The sequence below is a fragment of the Moschus berezovskii genome, chromosome 26, assembly GCF_049115385.1.
Source record: "Moschus berezovskii isolate FMDL1 chromosome 26, NW_MosBer_1.0, whole genome shotgun sequence".
In the NCBI taxonomy this organism is placed as follows: Eukaryota; Metazoa; Chordata; class Mammalia; order Artiodactyla; family Moschidae; genus Moschus; species Moschus berezovskii.
This window is the reverse complement of record NC_142485.1, coordinates 16,340,235-16,358,824: the sequence shown is the minus strand read 5'-3', so window position 1 is coordinate 16,358,824 and position 18,590 is coordinate 16,340,235. Positions and strand designations below refer to the sequence as shown.

Genomic DNA, 18,590 nt, shown 5'->3' with positions numbered 1-18,590 from the left:
CAGTAAACAAGCGGCTCTAATTAAGCTCGGTCTGTTGGATAAAGGTATACAACCTTGAAGGGTTCATAAAACACAGCTTCACTCTGAAGACTTCAAAAAGCACGAGGTCCCTCTGTCAGGCCTGAGACAAGGTTAATTTACGTCGTTGCTATCTTCCTCTGAAGGACTCGAGTTACCCCCCATCTGTTCTCTGTCTAATCTTTGGAGGAACAGTGTGGTGGTCTTGGCAGCTCAAGGCATTGACTGGTCTCTTAACTGTTTCCTGCCCGACACATCCAGGCTTTCAGATCGGAGTTCCTTTCGCCTCTGTGAAAGCTGTCCATTCCCTTTCAGATGATGAATGTCCTGGCCATTCTGTGTTCCCTGACTTCAACTCTAGGAAACTGCCCTACTCCCCGGACTGGCTGACTTCACACAGAGAGAGACTGGCAAAACTGGCAGGAGAAGAAAGCAACTACCCTTTCATTTTCGAAACGAGGAGCAAAGACGATACGAGAGGGGAAATTTTGCAAGAAAATCTGGATGTCAGACAACGCTGGTTTTCAGTCTGTGGTTGCAATTGGAATTTTTTTGAAATTAAACAGAAGAAAAATATCAGAGTGTATTACATTAGTAAGGGCATTCTTTTGTAGAAATTTTGCTTTAACTGTATAAGCGTGTGAGTGTATATTTTCTGGGGTATAATGTAAAATCCCTTCCCATAAGTTGCAGTCAAAGGAGCTTGCAATTCTGGTGGAGTGTATTTGGAGCTGTCTCGGTGCTATGGCTTTTAACATTTCTCCTCAATGTAACTGTGACCAAGTCTGTTTTCTCATCTGCAAATTGAAAGTGGTAATAATATGTACCATATTAGGGTGGTCAAGAGGCCCCAATAAGATAAAATGCATGTGAGCTTTACTTCAAGGCTCTGTGCCAATCAAACTCCACCTTACATCCCAGGAAGGGCTTCACGGAGCATGCCCAAGTTGGGTCCAGATGAGAGAAAGGGAATCGCACAGGAAGCCTCAGACTCAGGTGAGCATCAGGACCTCACCTCACACGTTGCCTAATTTATTTAACAATATTCACTGGAGGCCTTCTATGCATTTGACTATAGCAATAAATGACAAAGGCTTTGCCTTCGTGGAACTGATATTCTAGTGGTGGGAAGCCAAATTAAAAGAAAAAAATGACTGTGTGTGATATGAGATTGAATTCTATGGGGGGAAATTAAATGGTCTACAAATAGACCAGTGCATTTGTTACCAACTTTATCTAAGATCCCATGCGATGTTTTAGCAAGTTTGGGTGGCTAAAATGGTGGAAAACCACTGTATATCTGTGTTACTTAGAAGTGTTGTGGTATGTGAAGTACCCAAAGAACCTTTCTGCAAAGGACACCCTTGGAATGCTCTTGATTTCTAGGAGAGAAACACATGGAATTTGTTACCTGAACCAGTAGTAAAGCCAAAACATAGGTTCACAGCAGGCTTAGATAAATACATGGATAATTATATTTAACAGCATTTGAATATTTTTAATATTCTGTTTTATTTATTTAAATAGCTGTGCCAGGTCTTAAGTTGTGCATGCAGGACCTTTAAGTTGTGGCATGTGGGATCAGTTCTTTGACCAGGGATCAAACCCAGACCCCCTGCATTAAGAGAATGGATTGTTAACCACTGAACCACCAGGGAAGTGCCTAAAAATTTTAAAAGACAATACACAAACTATGGGGAGTGCTGACAGCCCTTTTCACCAAGCCGTTAGCTTACCATCATCATCATCAATACCACAGAACTGCTGCCTACTGACTAAATTCCCAGGTCTCCAGCTTTTATGATAAGTTGGAGAAGCCAAGTTCAAAGGCTGGGAAACCACACCTAAGGCTGGGAATCCTGGATACTCTTCCTCGCTTCCAGTTTTCATTTCTGTCAGCTCACATTTCTAAGGTTCACACCGTCCTTTACCAAACTAGTTCATCTCGCGAGGCCCCACAGTGTGAAATAAAAACAAAAAGAGAAAATCACGGATATAAAATTGTATGCTGAGGCTGGGGAGAAACCAGCACGCAGTTGCCGTGATGCTTTACAAGCTGAACGAGCGTGTGAATTCACTGCACCTGATAATCCGATCCTGGTGGATGGCGGTGGTGGTTTAGTCACTAAGTTGTGTCCAACTCTTATGACCCCATGGACTGTAGCCCACCAGGCTCCTCTGTCCATGGGATTTCCCAGGCAAGAACACTGGAGTGGGGTGCCATTTCCTCCTCCTGGGAATCTTCCTGACCCAGGATCGAACCTACGTCTCCTGCACCGCAGGAAGATTCTTTAATGACTGAACCACCAGGGAAGCCCACTAAAGGTGGAACTGTTTCTCAAAGGTGGTATGCATTAACCAAACTAAGTGAGATTTACATATAAAAGAGAGATTCAAATAGATACATGTATATGTGTGGCTGAGTCCTGAAACTATCACAACATTGTTAATCGGCTATACTCCAACACACACAAAAAAAGCTTAAAAAAAAGATTTCAAATTAAAAAAATTAAATTAGAAAATTAAACCCTGGGAATTTCCTGGGGGGACAAAAAGGCAATGTGCATTAACCGAACTAAGTGACATTTACATATAAAACAGAAATTCAAATTTTCACTAAAAAAAAAAAAAAATATATCGTCCTATGGTCTAGTACAGACTCAGCCAACTAAGGCCTGTTAGTTCTGCCTGACGTCTATTTGTGTAAATCATGTCATACTGGAGCTCGCCCAGGCCCAAAGTTTACAGGTGTTTGGGGCTTCCTTCCCCTCAGAGCAGCAGAACTGCACTGCGGTCACAGAGCTGCTTCGGCCTGCAAAGCCTAAAACACCTGCAATCCTGCCCTTGACAAATAAGTGTGCTACACTCTGAAGAGAAGAGAATATTTTTGTCAATGCAACTAATACATTCTCCGCTTGGAGGAGAAAATTAAAAGTGAAAAGTTTGCTTCATGAGCATAGGAGCAGAATAGGTGGGCTCGCTTGGGTGATGTGAAGGACTCATTCTCAGCTGAGGAAGCATAAGACGTGATTGTCTGTTACAGAGGAGCCATGTTAGTTTGGTTTCCTTTAGATGTTTTTATGTAAATCATTTTTAAAGTAGTTATTGAATTTGTTATAATGTTCATTGGAAGGACTGATGTTGTTGAAGTTGAAACTCCAATACTTTGGCCACCTGATGCAAAGAGCTGACTCACTTGAAAAGACCCTGATGCTGGGAAAGATTGAAGGCAGAAGGAGAAGGGATGACAGAGGATGAGATGGTTGGATGGCATCACCGACTCAATGGACATGAGTTTGAGTAAACTCCGGGAGTTGGTGATGGACAGGGAGGCCTGGCGTGCTGCGGTTTATGGGGTCGCAGAGTCGGACACGACTGAGCGACTGAACTGAACTGATAATACTGTGTTGAGTTTTGGTTTTTTGGCCAAGAGGCAGGTGGGGTCTCAGCTCCCCGACCAGAGATCAAACCCATAGGCCCTGCATTAGAAGGCGAACTCTCAACCATTGGACCAGCAGCCAAGTCCCAGGGAGCCAGGATACTAAAATCCACCAGAAAAGCTTCTCTGTCCTCTGGGCTGTGCCTGAACAAACCTGACCACTATTTACTTCTTCCTGTCTTTTGTTATCATGCCTCCCTTGCTGGAGAACCCCCATCAGATTTATGTAGCATGCTAATCCCAGGCTTCACGTAGCATGAGCCAAATCAGTCCTGTTTCCTCCCTGCACAGAGCCTGCCTGATCAGTGACACATCTGGATGGAATACAGACGTGACTCCGAAGCCATGAAGTGTAACACAGCTATGGACTCAGGATGCTCTCACTGGTGGTAAAGGATGGCTGTTCCTAGCAGCACAGCCAATTTCTGAAAATCAACTTTAGCTCTCTCACCCACGTTACACTTCTAAATCTTCTTGCTCCGTCTTCAAAATTCCATTATGCTGTGTGTGAGCTTTCCTAATCACACAGGCAGACTGTCCTTCTCATTGTGAGTCATAGTTCCCTGGCTATGGACAAGCCTTTTCTCATCCACATCAACTCAGTGTCTCCTAGTTCTGTTCATCCCTCCTTATCAAGATGCTATGGCTAGGGAAACAAGAAAAGAAAAAAAGGGAGTGATGAAGAGATGAGAGAGAAAGGAAAGAGGGAGGGAAGGATGGAGGGAGAAAGGAAAGAGGAGGAAGAAAAAAGAGAAAGGGAGGAAGGGAAGAAAAAAAGGAGAAAAGAAACAAAAATGAAAATTCCTAATTTGGAAATGTTATTCCTGCCGTATTTCCATATATAAATTGTTGTGTGCTGAATTGCGTCCCCCCGCCACACAAAAAAAGATGCTGACATCCTAAATGCCAGTATCTCAGAACATGACCTCATTTCCAAATAGTGTTGTTGCAGGTTTAAGATCAAGTCATACTGAAGTATGGTGGGCCCCTGACCCAATATGACTGGTGTCCTTATAAGAGGAAAGACCCTCAGAGAACACCATCCAACCACAGAGGGAGAATCGGGGTGAGGCAGGCTGGGGCATGCCAGTGATGGTGGGCAAACATCAGGACTTAGGAAGAGTCAAGGAAGGACGTCCCTACACATTTCAAAGGCAGCGTGGCCCTACTGTCATCTTGATTTCAGACTTCTGGCTTCCAATACTCTGAGACTATACATGTTTGTTGTTTTAAGTCACCCACTCTGGGTGCTTTGTTACAGCAGCCTTAGCAAACTGATAAAGAACTGTGTTGAATCTGGCAGCTCAGTGCCAGATTGTGTGCCCCCTAATCTATTTCAGGGCATTGGTTTTATAGCTGAACCCATTTCTCTTTTTCCAGTTTTTAGGGGCTCCTCCTGTTTGACCTTACTTACTTTCTGCATGTGGAGGGCAGTCATTTTGCTGAAGAATTGTTTCCTGACTACCTCAATAAATGCTTTTTGAACCATGTTGCACAAAGTGCTGTGTCTTGTACAAGAGCACTTTACTAAAAAAGTGTTTGGAAATACCTTTTCTTATGCACTCTTAACACAGGTCGAGTTCTCTCTTCCATGGGTGCGCTTCCATGGTTAAGACACTAAAACTCCCGTCCATACTCTCCAAGGCCCTTCCTTTCTTTAACTGTGAATTACCGCACTTCCCATTAGCCCCAGCTTCTGGAACCAGGTCACGCTCCTCCCCCAAATCAGACACAACCCACGTAGACAAATATCCTTTAAGACGCAACACGACTCACGCAGATTCTGGCTCCAGTCACTGGTAAAGAACAGTGATGATAATGACAGGAATCTTTGGCTTTTTAAGCCATAAACTTAGCTCGAGAGTTCTGATTCATAGCTGGATGCGAAATACTGTGGGAACGTTGATTAGCAGGTGGTCACATCAGGTGGATGAATTGCTTCTCCTTTCTCCAAAGTTATTCACAGTTCATTTTCCCTTCAGAATATTTTAGGTAAGGGCTTGGAACGCTAACATGTTTGGGTTTTAGATCCTGGAAGGAGTGCAATGGAATTTTTTGGCATGCTCTGTTGAGTGATTTGCGCACTGCTCCCATTGGATAATTTGTTTTACGCATGCGTGACAAGACTGATGCTCTGGAAACGCTTGTTTCAAATTTGCATGTGTTGGCCCTTCCGCATCCTGCACTTCAATGAAAAAAAGAAAAAAACCCTCTGGAAGAGATGGTTATGCTACCTCCTGAGGGAAAAGATCTTGAGATAGATCCTTTCACTCCTTTTTTTTCTTCCATCAGCAAGCGTCATTAAGAAGCCAAGAGTAGGAACGCCGATTTTAAGACTGGCAGGAAAATACCCAGCTAAAATGACTTGGAAATATGTTGGGAGTTTCAAAAACATGATGAATGCAGAAAGGATAATCAAAACAAGAATCGCTGAGGCCGCTAGGAAGCGTCAAAGCAAGCAAACTCCGCTAAGGGTTTGCTGGTGAGGGCTTCTCTTTGATGAAACAGGCCATTCATTAGTGGCTCTTACACTTCTGAGCATGAATGTCACCCTGGTTGAGCAGAAAGAGGACTGTGAACAAATCATATCCGAAAGACACTGAAGGCAGCAGTGTAGAAGCATCAGCCCTCTTGGAATAACTCCAGCAAGAGCCACCCTCTAGGACGGTGGCAAGCCAGCTAGCATCTTAAGAATGGTATCGTCACAACGTCCTGAAACTCAGAGCTGGAAGATGGCGGACATATTCCACTGGGCTTTAGACGGGCCGTTGAGTCTATTCAATGGGTACCCCTGTCAATAAATAAGATTATGTGGTCCTGATCGTTCACTATTAATTGGGAACCCCATAGGGTGTAGGGTCAAGTTCACGGGACCGGTGCTAACAGGGGTCACATCCAGCAGCTTGGTTTGTCAATAGGAACCCTGGATTTACACCAAGAACTAAGTGTATGAATAATCTTTCTTTATCTGAGATAACAAGTGATTTTTCTAGGGTCAGTCACCATGTTAAGCACCCTGGGAGAGATCAATATACCCAGATGCATCTGTATAAAGGCAAAGAAAGATTAACCTTGGTGCTCTTGGAGAGGGCATTGTATCAATTAGGGGCCATGAGGCAGACAGATGGTGCATTAAGAGTTTAAGGAAGTTGAGTGAAGAAACGGGGTGAAGGGGGCCATCAAGCCTTGTTGACATGCCAGGAGGAGCAACACCAGAAATCTGTCACCACCTGAAGTCTGAAAGGACACACAGAGCGGGTGGCATTCTTGAAGCCCAGAGCATTAGAGCCGTGGAAGGCCATACAAGTCCTTTTTCCATAAATGATGGAGCTGCTGCTACAACTGCGATGAAGAAGGAAGGAACTAGGAAATGAACAGGTGGCTCCTTTCTCTTCCCAGCTGCAGTTTCTGGAGGTAATTTCCTTTAGTCCAAACTCCAGGCAGCCCTCCTTAGCCACAGAGCGGGACAGAAGACTGGAGAATGAATTAGTGGATGAAAGAGAGTCAAACAGAAAGTAATTTTTGGCACAGGCACCGAAAAATGGAACAGGCCTCTCCTTTGTACAAGGTTGCAACCACAGGTCATTTTGGACTGAAGCACTTTCGCTCTGCAAAGGGTCACTTGTGGGGTTCACTGTCCCCCCATATATGCTCACTCTATGAGCTGTAATGCATTTCAGTTCAGTTCAGTTCAGTCGCTCAGTCGTGTCCAACTCTCTGCGACCCCATGAATCACAGCACGCCAGGCCTCCCTGTCCATCACCGACTCCCGGAGTTCACGCAAATTCATGTCCACAGAGTCAGTGATGCCATCCAGCCATCTCATTCTCTGTCGTCCCCTTCTCCTCCCGCCCCCAACCCTTCCCAGCATCAGAGTCTTTTCCAGTGAGTCAACTCGTCGCATGAGGTGGCCAAAGTATTGCAGTTTCAGCTTTAGCATCAGTCCTTCCAATGAACACCCAGGATTGATCTCCTTTAGAATGGACTGGTTGGATCTCCTTGCAGTCCAAGGGACTCCCAAGAGTCTTCTCCAGCACCACAGTTCAAAAGCATCAATTCTTCGGCGATCAGCTTTCTTCACAGTCCAACTCTCACATCCATACATGACCACGGGAAAAACCATAGCCTTGACTAGACGGACCTTTGTTGGCAGAGTAATGTCTCTGCTTTTTAATATGCTATCTAGGTTGGTCATAACTTTCCTTCCAAGGAGTAAGCGTCTTTTAATTTCATGGCTGCAATCAGCATCCGCAGTGATTTTGGAGCCCAAAAAAATAAAGTCTGACACTGTTTCCACTGTTTCCCCATCTATTTCCCATGAAGTGATGGGACCAGATGCCATGATCTTTGTTTTCTGAATGTTGAGCTTCACGCCAACCTTTTCACTCTCCTCTTTCACTTTCATCAAGAGGCTTTTGAGTTCCTCTTCACTTTCTGCCATAAGGGTAGTGTCATCTGCATATCTGAGGTTATTGATATTTCTTCCAGCAATCTTGATTCCAGCATGTGCTTCTTCCAGCCCAGCTTTCCTCATGATGTACTCTGCATATAAGTTAAATAAGCAGGGTGACAATATACAGCCTTGACATACTCCTTTTCCTATTTGGAACCAGTCTGTTTTTCCATGTCCAGTTCTAACTGTTGCTTCCTGACCTGCATACAGGTTTCTCAAGAGGCAGGTCAGGTGGTCTGGTATTCCCATCTCTTTCAGAATGTTCCACAGTTTATTGTGATCCACACAGTCAAAGGCTTTGGCATGGTTAATGCATTTAGGTAATGTAAATGCAGGGTGAATGGGTGTTCCCTGCTGGAAAGAGGGGAGGACAATATAGAAGCTCCCTATTGCAGTGTATATAGGAGCTGATTCAGGGTATGGAAATGTGGTTTCTTGGCTTCACCATGTGGCATGAGGGATCTTAATCGCCCAACCAGGTATCAAACCCATGCCCTCTGAAATGGGATCATGGAGTCTTAACCACTGGACCACCAAGGAAGTCCCAGAAATGCAGTTTCCAGAGAGGAAACATACTAATTCTAAAAAGCACTGAAAGCCTCCCAAAGCTGGGCTAACCAAGAGCATAGGAGGTACCTGGGCTGGTGACAAAGACTCAGAACAAGGGCTTCTTGGAGGTTCTGATAGGAGAGCTGATTTCTGCACCATCCATGGCTAATGTCAAGGATATTCCAGATCCTGTCACTCTGAGCCGGCAACGTGCTTGAGGAAAAATGTCTGGGTGTGGGAACATGAGTCAGAAAGAGTGTGATCTCTGCACCCAGCACAATCACTACTGGGACCTACCACAGCACAGATATTACCAGCAACCGCAGACAAATCTTCACCAAACTGGCATAAGCCATCTTCAACCACAAACTCAAGAGGCAGCAAAAAATAAAAGCAGGTACTTTCCTGGTGGCCCAGTGCCTAAGCCTCCACTCTCCCACTGCAAGGCGCCTAGGTTCGATCCCTGGTCAGGGAACTAGATTCCACATGCCACAGCCACAATTTGGCAGAGTCAAATAAATAAATAAACATGAAAAAATAATAGTTAACGGTAATAGTGAGCTGATCAGAACCTGATTCTCTCTCCACTGCCTGTGCATCACAGGTTGGAGAATAGGCCCATTGACTCAGCATCAGGAAGCTGGTTGCTCAGACAGGCAGATAAGATTCACACGGAGAAGAACAAAACTGGTATGACATGCCAGAGGCTTTCAGAGCTCAGAGAGATGGCTGCAGATGGTCCCAGAAGACTCATGGAGGCTGGGAGCAGAGCCGAGCCCAACAGGATGAAGACTGTTTAGGGAGGTAGAGGAAGATGTTGGGAGAAAGTCTCATCCCAGCGAAGCTTCCCTAGGTGGAAATGCCAAAGACGTGCTGGGGAGATGCTGCGTGACTCATCGGGCCAGAAAAAGAGTACGCTGAACATGTCTGAGCTGGTGATGAAAGCAGTGTTTACAGAAAGTCACTCTGGCCATGGGGTCCCAGATGGACTTGGGAGAAGACAAGTGAGGGAACTATTCAAGCTAAGAAATAGTTCAGGCGTGAAGTGATGGGACTCAGACGAGAGTTATGGCAGTGGGAAGGGAAGGACCAGGCCGACTCATGAGACGTTGGTGAGGCTGACAAAAGGGACTCAGTGACTAACTGGAAGTGTAGGGAGGGGTGAGGAGAGGAACCAGTGGTGCACACGAGGTCTGCAGCCTTAGTCACTCAGAAAATGATGGCATTATACAGGATGTGGCTAATTAGCTGCAGAGGGGGAGGCTAACCATTTAGTGAAATGGTTCAGATGGATTAAAGGACTAAGTATACCACTTGGGAGGATATTGATGGAGCTATTCTTCTACAGAGGAGGACTCCACTAGGGTTCAAGAGCTCATCAACAGGCCGGCTGGCCACCATCTTCCCAAACCCCAAACCTAAGAATCATCCTCATCAATGTTTTCTCCATTACTCCCCAAATTAATCAGTCTCCAAATTCTATTAACTTTACTTTTATTATCTCTCAAATCTACCCACTAGTGCCACCTATCAATAAATGCTACGGTCTTCCCTTTATAGGGCCTCCCTTGTGGCTCAGCTGGTAAAGAATCCGCCTGCAATGTGAGAGACCTGGTTTCGATCCCTGGCTCGGGAAGATCCCCTGGAGAAGGGAAAGGCTACCCACTCCAGTGTTCTGGCCTGGAGAATTCCCATGGCCTGGAGAATAGCCCATGGGGTCGCAAAGAGTCGGACACGTACTGAGCGACTTTCTCTTTCCCCATATGTTTTGCTGTTGTGTTTATACTTCTGTTTGTTTGGGATTTAAAACATCTTCAGATACACCTTCATAAAACATAACAGTGGGCAAGATGTGGGAACAGGCAGAATTTAATCACAGAAAGGGGCTCAGATTTTTCCTGAGAGCTTTTGCTAGGGGTAGAAGCAAAGGTCTCTGGTAAGTGAGGAGGATACTGCTAGAGAAAGAGAGAGACCGCTTCTCCAGCCTGGGTGGACATGCAGGGGAGGGGGAACTGGGATCTGACTGGCATGTGAGCCTATGCTGATACTGGCTTCTCACCTGAAAATCCTAGGAGTTTCAAAGTCCATACAGCTCTCCAGCCACAACTCATACCCATCCACTTAGAGCTCTCACACATTTTTTTCCTTCATTCCAGCCAGCTCAAAAGGACCTCGATGTGACTGATCTCATCAGTAACATTAAGCGCAGAGCAAAACTAAAACTTCAGCTTGCCTCGAGCAAGCTGGATTTCCTCAAAGTATCTCCTGTGGTTGCTTCTCTATCTTCTTTCAGCTGTTTTCCTGCCCTTCGTCCTGCCTCAGATTGAGATCTCTGCTAAGTTTCCCCAGGTCAGGGTTTTAACAGAGTGTTGGGTTATCCACAGTGAGCAACGAGGGCAAAAACTGACTCCAAAATAATAAAATGAAAATAAGAAAAACCAAAGGAAACATCAAAAGCAAATAAAGGCAGAAAGAAAGAAGAAAACTGGACTACACTTACAGATGGCTTGATGCACTACATTTACATTTGTGTTGAAAACCTCAAGAAATCTATATGACGACTACTAGAGTTAATATGTAAATTTAGCAAGGCTGGTGAATACAAAGTTAAACAGCCAAAAATTAATTGTACTTTGTATACTAGCACAAAGCAATCAGAAAATTAAATAATGAAAATTCTACTCGCAAGAGGGGACCTAAAAACAAAACATACTTAGGAATATATTTAACAAGAGATATGTGAGAACTCATCATTGAATATTATAGAACACTGCTCAAAAAAATTAAGGAAGAATCACATACACAGAGAAATAATTCGTGTACATAGGTTTATTGGAAGGTTCTCATTTCATAATAAGAGATTCATTCACAGATGCAATTGTTAAGATGTCAGTTTTACCCAAATTGATCGCTGGATTCAAAGTAAACCCCATCAAAATTCCAGTCAGCATTTTTACTAAAACTGACAAGCTGATTCTAAATCGTATTTGGAAATTTGATGGCTCTAGAATAATGAAAACAATTTGAAAAAGAAGAACAAGATGGAACTTGATAGTGTCAGAAGAACTTACGCTATCTACAAAAATCAAGATAGTGCAGTATTGACAAAAAGACAGACAGAAGGAAGAAAGAAACAGAATAGAGTCTGGAAAGAACTCCCCCCTTGTATATCTAAGGGGACTAGAACAATTGGATATCCATATGCAAAAAAAAGGTCAACTCAAACTATACATAAAAATTAACTCGAAATGACCATTGACCAAAATAATCCCCTGGACTATAACCCGCCAGGCTTCTCTGCCCATGGAATTTTCCAGGCAGGAAATTTCAATAACACTTACAACTCAATAGTAAGAAGGCAAACAATTCAATTTTTAAAAGTGAGAGAAAGAAATGAACTGATACTTCACTAATGACAGAATACAAGTTGCATGAAAAGATGTAAACTACATTAAATCACTAGGGAAACGGAAATTAAAACTACCATGAAATTCCACTATGTACCCATCAGAATGGCTATAATTAAAACAACAGATGAAACCAAACAGAGGTGAGGGTGCTGAGCAACTGGAATTCTCACTCATCCCTTGTGGGAAAGTTATATGGCTCAATCACTCAGAAAAAACTTTTTGGTAATTTCTGAAAAAATGAAACATATGACCCAGATGTTCCACTCCCAAGTATATACACAAAAGAAGTGAAAACATATATCCACACAAAGACTTGTACACAAATATTTATACCAGTTTTGCACACAATCACCCCAAATTGGAAGTCATCCATAGCAGCTTTATGCACAACAATCAAAAACTGAAACCCATCCAAATGTTCACGGGCAGGTTATGGATAAACAGAAAGTTGTGGAATATTATACAACCGTAAAAATAAACAAACTGTGAATATATCCATAAAACAAATGAATGTCAACATCACTGAGTATAAAAGCCAAACATAAGACAATGATTCCATTTTTATAAAAATCTAGAAAATGCACAAAAAGCTGTGACAAGAAAGCAACTCTGTTTTGATTGGGACCAAGGGTGGAACAAGGGAGGGACAGAAAAGAGGCAAGAAGAAATTTGAGAGGATGGCAAAAATATTCTCTATCATGGCTGTGGCAGGAGTTCCACATATATACACACTGAGTGTTTTGTGTGTGTTTTTTTTTTGGCTGCACCGTGCAGCATGTGGGATCTTAGTTCAATGACCAGGGATCAAACCTGCACCCTCTGCACTGGAAGCTTGGATTGCAGGGAAGTCCGAGTTCTGCATTTTAAATGAATGCATTACACTGTACATAAATGACCTCTCAATAAAGTTAATTTTCAAATAAAAATGAAGGCTGGTCCAATACTTTGTCTTTACATATACCTACATCTCTGCATAAAACCACCTGTCTCTGGAATCTGAACTCGAACTTCCCAAATAGCACCAGATCACTTGCCAGCGTAATATAACGAGGGATCCATTGGTTGTCAATTTTCCTTTTCTTCCTGTCATGCATACCCTACACCTCACTCTTATCTACCAGACCACTCACAAAATAAAAGCAGGAAGTTCCCTTCTGACTAACACAACAGCTTTAGGCTCCCCTGAAACAACAAACACAACAGCATGAGTGTATGTGTGTCCTTTCCCCAAAAACATCCCTTCATGCAGGGAGTTAGACAAGGAAGCAAGAGATGGAACTGGATGTGATAACTAAATGGCTAGAAGGGCACGAATAAAGAACTGTAAGATTTGGGACTTCTCTGGTGGTCCAGTGGTTAAATTTTCCTGCTTCCATTACAAGGGGCATGAATTCAATTCCTGGTTGGAGATCTAAGACCCCACATACTATGCAACCAAAAAAAAAAATTATAGGTGTTAACCAATTATAGATAAATCATGCCACTTTTGGGTGGATTACTGAGGAGAAAGGGGACAACCATTTTCAGATCAGCTGAATCAACCTTGGTCTGCAAGGCTTTCACAGGGATCCTGCACTCACTCACTTTAGGCCACCTCCTACACAGAAGGTCTGCTAAACTAGCTTGCTTCCTTCAGTCTAGCAAGTCTTTTCATCTGGTGGGGATTCCTTGAAGCTGCATTTAGTTAGCCTCATCCTATGATTTGCTATGATCTTAAAGACAGTCACAATTATTCCTCCTGAGTCCAAGAAGGTATGCCAGCATCTCGAAAATCGTTGTTATTGTTCATATCCAGCCCTATTGTTCTGACTATCTGATGACTGATATTTGTGCAGAGTCTGAGTTCTGCTACTCTTTTTTATTTTTTTTTGGCTGTGGTCCAATAAAACTTTATTTACAAGAATAGGCATAGTTTGCACATTTTGCTATCGAGAATTTACAATAGCTAAAACGTATTCTAATTTTGCCCTTATTTCTACTGCATGGTCCTTTGGAAACCCAGTAAAAAAAAAAGCTGGAAATGGTTGCCATGGTCCTCAGGACTTGAACTTGAAGCTGTCTCCCCAGCTGCTGAAATCGCTCTTCAAATGAATTTGGCTCCTCTTAAGTGTCAACAATACTTGCTGACTCAGAGAAGCATGAGTGCAAGACAGCAGTTGAAGGAGGGGCCTTGCTAACCTCTGTCTCTTTCTGAAGGCCAGTTGTTACTGCTTCTGAGTTAGGGCTTTGGAATCATGAAACTTTGTTGAATACGATGATAACACTTAATTCCTGCCAGTTGCCCTCTGGTCAGAAGTATAATTAGAGGTCTGCAGATGGTCTGGCAAGGTTTCTGGAAGCAGTAGAAACCAGCAGCTGAGTGCACAGCTATATGAAATTAAAAACTGTTTCAAGATACGGACCATATGTACACATACGAATCCATTAGGGAACATGGTTTGCTCTTCGCATTATATGAGTAATAAATGATATGGGAAATCAGGGACGATCAGAGAGAAACACTGGAAAAGAAAAGAGAGAAACATTAATCAAAATCCTAACCTAGGATGGTTGCTTCTCAGATTTAGCAGGATATACGTTGGTTAAGAAAACAGACTCAAGAGTAACAACTCAAAGACCGGTCAGGGAGAATGAGTCAAATAGCAATGCCTCTTTTCTCGAATCCTTAAAATGTATTAGGGTCTTGTTTTAAATTAGAGAGAGACCAAATTAGTCTTTTTATGACTATAATTCAAAAGTCTTTATTGTAATAGCACGTTGAGCACTATGGTTTTCATTTTAGGAGTATTACAGATTTGCATAATATTGTGGGAACAAGGAGTATGAGCCTTACACCCGTAGAAGAAATCAGTGATAAGAAGTTAGACTAGCAGAGAAATGAATGATCAAAGGGAATCTTTGAAAAGACAGTAAGATATTGAATGCATTCAAGGAAACCTGTTTACCAGCTGTTTGGCTAAAAGTTCATTTAAAAAAAATCAGGGATGTGGCCTGTACTATTTGAGACTCTATGTGTCTTCAGGAGACGGACACTAGGATTAAAACTGAAAATCTTTCATCAGTTTCCTGAATATTGGGACAATATCATGTTCAGTTGTAATCCATATGTTTAGCATTTTCAGGGTCAGGTTTCTTCCTGGTTTCATGAGCCATCAAGGACCCTCTTCTTTTAGGTGTGTAAGCAAAGGTGATTCCCTCATGAATCAGGGTGCAAGCGTAGCTTTTACACACTTTGAATGATCTCTGTCCACAATCAGAGAAGGACCTCTCTGGTCTGAGTTAGACTGACACTGAGGCAAGTCTGCCGTACGCCTGCCTTGTCTGCAATTCTAGGTGATGCTGAAGGTTTCTGTCTGCAATTCGAGGTGATGCTGAGGTTTTCTAGGAAGAATGGATCGCACTTTGAGACACCCACCTCCCACCAAGTTCAAAACATAATAGTAATAGACATCAGAAGGATCAAGACAGGAACACTGGGAGCGGCAAAGAATCATTCCCAGGGAAAAGGTATTGTCAGCAAAAGTTTTCCTTTGGCTCAGGTTAGATTTCAAAAGACATTTCTCTAAGAGAAACTTAATATTAAATTAGAGTTCAGAGAGTAAACTAAAAATTTTAAATACTGTAATCTGAAGCCATCTCTTTAGGGTAGCAAAACTGAAATCCATATGCTAGCAGATGATCTTTGACTCAAACCATTTTAAAGGACCAACATCACACTTTGTAATATTCTGTTATTATTAACTCAATTCAAAAACACGTTTCTCACAGGTTCTTTGCACATTGTTAAATGTGCAAAAAATGGAGAATTTTCAAGGACCTTGGGCCTCTCTGTTCAGTTACATAATACGTGGGTGGGACAGTATAAGGATGACCTGACATTCATGTCACACTAAAGAATAAATCCCTTAGAATTTATTCCCATCTTTTTTCTCGAATTTTGGTACCTGGTTCTTTTGTGCAGTGACAGCTTCTGTCTATTATCCCAGTTTATAGTTCTAGTCTGCCCCCTATATCCATGTCCAGCATTCACCACAAAGTTGCTGAAGTTATTGTTAAACAAATCACTGTTGAATCTAGGGAATTTCTACCCCAAAGCAGCAAATTAAATACTTAGAATGTCTAAGTTACTGGGAAACAAAAAGATGAAAACCCACATGCCTCATAAACAAAAATCTTCAGGTAGCAACTATTTTTAACCTTTAAATTCTTTCTTCTTTTTGCTGCGCATAACCGGAATTTGTTGCTTAATTTCCTTTAGAGTTTCTCAAGCAGCCTTCCTCCAAAGTCCAACACCTGGGGATGATGCAGAGGTGATTGGAGCAGGGGACGGTGAGCGTGGGGGAATCTTGACACAGCCACGGTGCTGGTGGGAAGCGGGTCGGAGGTGGGCAGGGGGGTGGAAGGGAGGGACAGGGAGGCAAAGGCAAGGGAGGAGAAGGTGGAATCCGGGTGGAACTTGGAGGAGACGTGTGTCGGGGGAACGCGGCGGGAGCGCCAACCTCGGCGGTGGTGCTGGCAGGCCCGCCACGTGCACCCTGAGCAGTGCAGCCCAGACCCCGCCCCTGGCATGCCTCACTCCCTCTTCCAGGCCCGATGGTGAGGAGTCCGCCAGTTCCCCAGGCTCTTTGCCTAGCTGACTGTAGACACAGGGCACTCACTGCTGCAGAACTCTCAAACCTTCCCAACCAAGTCATAAGCCAACATCCTGATCTGAAGACTGATCGTTTGGGTATTGACACCTGTCACAGCCTGGTGGCCGTGATCGATAGTCTCATGACCAGCAAGCTGGGCTTTGCGGAATTCTAGTACTTATGGAAGGACATTCAGAAGTGGCAGGAAATATACAGATAGTTTGACCGTTGGTGGTTCAGGGACCGTGGGCAGCGGGGAACTGCCCAGGGACCTTTGAGGCATTAGGACTCTACTTGAATGAGCCTCTCCACAACAGTATCATCCGAAGCCACTCAGATGAGGGAGGGAATGTGGGAGTTGACAGCTTCATCAGCTGTCTGGTCCGGTTGGTCAGTTTTCTGAGCCTTCAGAACTCTTGACAGAGGTGGCACTGGCCAAATCCAGGTGGACACGCTTGCAGCTGTCCATGTATTCCTGAACAGGAGCCCGAGACCTGCCCTCTCATCTCCTTCCTATGGGAGTTACCCTGGACTCTCCCCGTTTCACGCAGGGCCGATCCTGTCTGAGGACACACCTTCAGGAGTCTTTCCATTCTCCTAGCCCCCCGGCACCCAGCGTCTCGAGTCAACAGCCAGGGCCCAACGTGCTTCAACAGGCCATGCCCCCAGGGTCACCCCACCCCAGCACACCCCATCTCACATCACTTCAACCCCTCTCCTGCATCTGTGCCATGCTCAACACTTGTGTTTCTTCCACACCAGAAGGGCCCTTCTCTCCGTTCTGGGAAGATCACTTCAGTCCCTGCACATCCATTTCATTACCACCTGGGAGGCAAAATCCAGGCCATCACGGGCCCACCGGCCTCAGTGCCTTTGTCTGTGTTCTGCTCCCAACCTGCCAGGCCCAGGAGGAAATATATGCACCCCAGTTGCTGCTGTCTCTTAAAAAAAAAGAAAAAGGAAAAAAAAAGTTCAAACTTTTCTTGTGTAGTCTCTATAAACTCTTATGCATACCTCCAAACCTTTTTTGAAGAATTCACATACAGCTTAAGATTCTAAGCCTGTGTTATTTTGAGCTACGATTCAGATTTACATAATTAGGTCAAGAAAGTTCAATAGCAATTTACTCGCTCATTACAAAAATCCATCATCTTCCCCTTCTTTGCCCTCAGGAAATGATGAAGCTGTGCTGAAATTAAAGGATCTGTAAACAAAGGAGACCCTGGATCAGATGCTGCCTAAGTATTGGGTTGGCCAAAAAGTTCGTTTGGTTTTTCAGTAAGATGTTATGCAGAAACCAGAATGAACTTTTTGGCCAAGCCAATACTGTGAACCCAAGGTTTTTGTTTTGTTCTTCACCGTTCTGTTATATCACCTAAAGAAGGAAGAGAACTTTGAACACTCTTCCTGAAAATAATTAATGATTGATTTGTTGTGCTTGGAATGTGTAATGCAGGGAATTCCAGAGACTCTGAATACCCTTACCAGTGGGCAGGAGAAACTGTGCATGTCTTTCTGAAGAAATGATCTCTGCTTGAATATCCTGCTTGTGATCAGGAGAGTGCTGTTTTGGATTTAAAGCCTGTTCTGCAATTCCACCCTAAAGAGAGACTCTATTTTAACAAACAAGCAAAGACACAGACTAAGAACAAACTCCCTTATCAAATGAATGTTTGTAGAAACCCACATGGCTTCCTTTGCAGGAGTAGTCTTTCGCAATCATTCTTATTCTGCCTCTGAGGTTCATTAGATTGGATAACCTTGGATGAATCAATAGCCTGTAAAATAACTCCCAAAAGTAGTTTGCAAGATTTTATAAATTCGAACATGTCAGACATTTAGCATCATGTCTGGAATAGCAAAGCTAGTCATTAAATACCAGTTTTCTTACTCTTCTCTTTTCTCCATATGTAGCATTTCAAACTTACTGTGTATACCACTTGGGATTTTATGTAAGCTTCGGGAAAATACTCTTTAATATGTGGGCTTTAGGAGCACTGTGAAAGAATTTACCCCAGTTACACACCCCATTTACATGGTGAACAAAAGCATACAACACTGTGTGAAAAATCAGGGCCAAACCCCTTTTG

General features: G+C 43.4%; 1 pseudogene; it reads left to right on the top strand.

Moving 5' to 3' along the window:
* The first annotated feature begins 956 nt into the window (after window positions 1–956).
* On the top strand, window positions 957–17,101 carry LOC129549254 (calpain small subunit 1 pseudogene; annotated as a pseudogene).
* Window positions 17,102–18,590: the final 1,489 nt, after the last annotated feature.